Source organism: Hyaena hyaena, unplaced genomic scaffold, assembly GCF_003009895.1.
Source record: "Hyaena hyaena isolate Hyena2069 unplaced genomic scaffold, ASM300989v1 scaffold_691, whole genome shotgun sequence".
Classification (NCBI taxonomy): domain Eukaryota; kingdom Metazoa; phylum Chordata; class Mammalia; order Carnivora; family Hyaenidae; genus Hyaena; species Hyaena hyaena.
In genome coordinates this window covers 1,052,620-1,058,052 of record NW_024081324.1, presented here as the reverse complement: position 1 = coordinate 1,058,052, position 5,433 = coordinate 1,052,620, and the positions used below count along the sequence as shown (strand labels likewise).

General features: G+C 38.2%; 1 non-coding gene across 1 annotated transcript; it reads left to right on the top strand.

Annotated features, from left to right (window-relative positions):
• The first annotated feature begins 4,920 nt into the window (after positions 1–4,920).
• LOC120220369 lies at positions 4,921–5,024 on the top strand. Its single transcript, XR_005525556.1, has one exon. It is a non-coding gene; the product is annotated as a U6 spliceosomal RNA (small nuclear RNA).
• Positions 5,025–5,433: the final 409 nt, after the last annotated feature.

Genomic DNA, 5,433 nt, shown 5'->3' with positions numbered 1-5,433 from the left:
TGCAGGTATTTGGCAAGTACGGTCTTTCTATGCACCGAGTGGAAGTTTTCCCCCCTGAGCGGAGGTTTTTCTGTTTCAGACTCTCTCCTTTTCCCCTCTCACTCCCCGTAGAGGGTAGAGGGGGATCGCCTCCCACCCTGGAGTCTCCGATCCAGCCCGATTTTATCTTCCCCAGTTCGCACTCACGTTAGAAGTCTCTCTCAGTGGATTCTGCGTCCTTTTTCTCCCAATCTCTCAGGTTTTGTAAGGTTTCCAATGGCTTCAGATCTTTTCTGTGTGATGTATGGGCGCAAGTGCAAGTACGGAGATCCTTACTTCTCTGCCATCTTTCCCCCTCTTCCAAAAATTTTTTGTATAATAACTCATTTAATACAATTATTCTCTGCAGTAGATATAATTATATTTCCATTTTAAATAAAAATAAACTAAAGCTCATAGACGTTTAATAACATGCAAGAGCTTACTTAGCTAAGTTATGACAGAGCCAGCAGTTAAACCCAAGTACTCTGTCTCCAGATAGCATGATAATAATATGCTGTGTATATGATACATCTTAAGAAGCACAGGGATAGAACTGCTCAGTGCAAGGAGGGTAGAAGTGATGCTGTTGGCTGAACTGAAAGTCTGAATATTAAACTATACAGGATGATGCCGATCCTATTCCCCATCCATATTCTCTAACTTCTTCAGTCCATGTGACTCCAGAATAAAAGACAAAATACTTTTCTACAACTTAGATCAGTTATGGCACTTTCAGCTTTGAGCAACGGAAAACCAGGACCAACTGTCTTAAACAATAAGAAATCTTATTGGCTCCTATGACAGGACATGTAAAAGCAAAGCAGTTGCCAAGCCTAGTATGATCGGAGTTTAGCTTTATTTGAACGCTATTCTTTTTGTTATCTGCTGCCCTGTGGGTTGGCTCAGTTTGAGAGAGCTTTTCTCATCATCCAAAATGGATGAAGAAACAGGGATGCAATATTCTTCCTTGCCTTTTTAGAGGAGGAGAGAGACAAACAGACTCCCCATACTTCTCTCCTAAAACAATAAAAGATTCTTCCAAAAGCCTCCGGAAACTCTCCTCTTGTCCAGAATTAGGTCCCTTGCCCGTTCTTAAAACAGTCACTAACAAGGCGGATGAGATCATATTGCAAGATTAGAATTAATTAAAGATCACTCTGAAAGTGGAAATGAGGCAAGTTTACATGAATGGCAAGGACTGTTTGGAAGAGGGATAGTATGTGAATAAAACCAGACTTCTGCTAAGAATGTTAAAAGGTAGATTACTGCTGGGTTGAAATTTGTAATGTTCAATAGTATACAAATAATACTGTGTAGTAACTAACATTAATAATAGTATATACTTATAATAGCACACTATAGTATATATACTAATAGTAGTATATATGTTGTATATAAATAATATAAATAAAAAGTATAAAATTTCAGAACAACAAGTTAGTGAGAAAATAATGAAAGCACCAACCAGGTAAGAAATAGGTAACAATTTTTTTTGACTAGTATCACATTTCCATCCAGTAATACTGAATACTAGAAGAGTGATACTTTCTTGAATTTAACAAGGGAAGACATGATTTTTAAACTTAGAATTGTATTCCCAGCTAAACTATCAACCAAAAATCAGAGAAAAATAAATACATTTTCACATACATGAAGGTTCAGAACTTTTATTTCATATGTACACACTCCAAGGAGGTTATTTAAGGATATACTACAGAAAAATAAGAGTGAAAAAAGAAAAGAGAAAAATTATAGAATACAACTAATAAGAACCCCTGAAAGTTAGATGCCAGTGGGACTGGAATACAAGGATTGGTGCAAAGTGCTTTTAAGAATCAGATATCCCTAATTTTTATCCTATACCCTACTGCCTGTTATCAACTTCTTTATACCTGCATAGACACTGACACTTATATTCTAGGGTAAACTTGGAGTTATTCTGTATTTTGTATTCAGTGATATTAACTGGGGTGGGAATTCTATACTGAAAGGAGAGATGAAATAAAAGTCTATACACAAAACAGTGAGATACTAAAGCTCTTTCCCTGGCTGAGTATTTATGAGGCTGAATATAGCAGGATTTCTCTCTGGAGAGCATGTTGAACACAAGAGAAAAATACTTAGAGGTATAGACAAGGAAGTCCAGTGGCAAGGTCCCTGCCTTACCACCCAAAGGCCACAATATGACAAGTACTTCTCAAACCCCATTCTATCAATACACACAAACTTCCAATTAGGTTTTTTAGTGTCTCAGTCATATTAGAAATAGAAAATCAGAGATAACCAAAGATGTATGGAAAATTCTAACATTAAAGACAGATGCTAAATTGTATGAAAAAACAAACAAACAAAAGCACTAAGGAAACAGCAAATTCACATGAAACTGAAGAAAACTTATAATTACTGGACTCAGAGAGATGAAAAAGAGGGAATAAAGATAGCATGCTGATAAAGAACTGTTTAGAAATAAAAAATTAAGTCAAAGGAATTAAAATATGATCACATAAATAAAAATTGCAGTGAAGATTCAAAGCACAAAGCTAAAGACATTTTCCAAAAAACAATAAAACTGGCAAACAGAGAAAAGGAAAAGATCAGAAAATGGTACTATCCATTCAAGGAGGCCCAAGATAATAACAATTCCAGGAAAGGAAATAATACAAAGAAGTATCTCAGAACTGATGGCATAAGTTTCTAGAATGAAATGGTTCAGTGAGCGAATGGGAGGGATTCTCCGTAAATGAGTCGACAGTGCAACATATTTTCACATTATGAAATTCTAGAGGACTGAGGGTAAAGAGAAGACCCTGAAAGCTTCCAGTGTCAGCAGCAGGGAAAAAAAGCAGGCTACATGCAGATGGTAAGGAAATAGTTCAGCATCAGACTTCTCAGAATGACACTGGAAGATAGAAATCAATGAAACACTATGGTTAAAAAGTAAGGGAGTTGCTTGTATTCCCCCCACTAACAATTTAGCATCCATCCACAGAAAAAAAATTTGCGGGAGCCAGCACCATAAGCCAAGGGACCCAGGAGATGTCTTACTCACCTACTCATTGTATAATAAGCAAATAGACCTTGGTCCTGGCTATGAACACAGAGGGGTCCATGAACTGGCTCAAGTCCCTCTTGCCTGCAGTCTAGTAGCTCTGCTGAACACTGACTTAGACAGTCACCAACAGATGAGAAAGTCTTTGTGGAAGTCCAGGGTTCCAGCAGAGAAGTTCCAGCACACTGTTGGAGTAAGAAAATCAGAGATTGTTCAAGTTGAAGAGAGTAAGAGGAACAGTTTGACATTACTCATGTCACCTGTCTTCCAAAGTGGCACAGCTAGTGACAGGAGAACCCTTCTCAGCCTATGATTTGTCTTGTGGAAGAAAGTGAGAACATATGAATGAATGCTTGGCTTCCCCAGCTGTGGGGGATGCTGCCAGAGGCATATTTCTCTCTCACCCCATCCAGGGTACTGCCTCATGGATTGAATGACTGGGAGTGATAAGCAGCTAGGGAAACAACAGTGAAGGTTTGGAACACGTCAAAGGAACACAGATCCTACTAAGTGCATTATGGACTCCATCAGGAGTTCCACCTCATAGCTGATGAGACACCTCACCTGTCAATCCGCCCAGTGGGCCATGGGCATCCACAGTACTCTGTGAACTGCCCCTACCCACACTTGCACCCCACGGGCAGCTCTTTGTATGTGTCCCTGACAGTAGCATGAGTTAGCTTTGGCAGACAACTAGTGAGCGTGCACAGAAAGCTGGACTGTATCTGTGAGTCAGGAAAAGACCAAAAACTTGAAAATTTAGCATTGCCTTTGAGAAAGTAAAAGGGAGTCTGTCAGCAATTGGCCTGGCGTGCAGCAGGATCAAAAAAAAAAAAAAAATACAAGCTTAAGAATTTGCCACAGACTTTAAGAAACAAAACAGACGCATGTAGGGGAAAGAGAGAGAGGCAAACCATAAAACAGACTCCTAACTGTAGAGAACAAACTGAGGGTTGCTAGAGGGGAAGTGGGTGGAGAGTTGGGCTAAATGGAAGATGGATATTAAGGAAGACACTCATTGTGATGAGCCCTGGATGCTATATGTAAATGATGAATCACTAAATTCTACTCCTGAAACTAATACTATACTATATGTTAACTACCTAGAATTTAAATAAAAACTTGAAACAAACAAACAACAAGAATCTGCCACAAGAGGGAGCAAGAAGTGTGGAGCAATGTGTATCCAAGAAGATCTGAGAAAGCCGCAGAATCCCTGGTAGAGCTGAGTGAAGATGCTTCTTTTCCAAAGTTATTCAGCAAAGAATGGAGGAGGTGACTACCACTTTAAATGGAAAGACAACAGGGCAAGACTTCATGGAACATGAAGAGTCTTGGAACACGGGAAGTCATGGAAACATGACATTACAAAGAGATCACAATAATTTTCCATTAATCAACCCCAAAGACACAGAGATCTGCAATTTATCCAACCAAGAATTCAAAATGAGCTACAAGACAACACAGAAAGACAGTTCAATGATATCAGGAAAACAATGTGGAAATAAAATGAGAAGTTTTTTTTAAAGATAGAAATCATTTAACAAAACATTCTGAGGTGAAGGATACAATAAATGAAAAATGCAATAGAGAGCCAAAATCAAAATGGATCAAGCAGAAGAAAGAATCTGAAATTGAAGACAAAACTTTTTTTTTTTTTTAAAGACTATGATCTTTTCAATGATCTTTTCAGAGAGAACAAAGAAAAAAAGAATCAAAAAGAGGGAAGAAAGCTTATGTGATCTATGGAATACCACTGAACAAACCAATTTGAGAATTACTGGAGTTCAAGGAGAGAGGAAGAAGGGGGCAGAAAATTTATTTTAAAAAAATAATGGCTATATGCTTGCTTTGTCAGCACATATACTAAAAGGATATGTGGACTGATACAGGGAAGATTAGCTACAGCCCCTGCACAAGGATGACATGAAAATTCATGACATTCCAGATTTAAAAAAATAATAATAGCTGAAAAACTTCACATCTGGAGAGAGATTTGGCCATCCATGTTCATGAAGCTCATAGGTCCCCTTAATGAACTTCGAAACATATTCTCCAAGACACATTATAAAAACTGTCAGAAGGTGGCTCAGTTGTTTAAGCTCAGAGTCTTGAATTTGGCTCAGGTCATGATCACACAGTTCGAGAGTTCAAGCCCTGCATCACGTTCTGCTCTGACAGCACGGAGCCTGCTTGGGATTTTGTCTCCCTCTCTTTCTGCCCCTCCCCTGCTTATTCTCTTATCTCTCTCTCAAAACAAATAAAAATAAAATTTAAAAAAATAATAAAATAAAAGCTGTCAAAAACTCAAAGACAAAGAATCTCACAAGCAGGAAGATAAAAGAAGCTTATCACTTACAAAG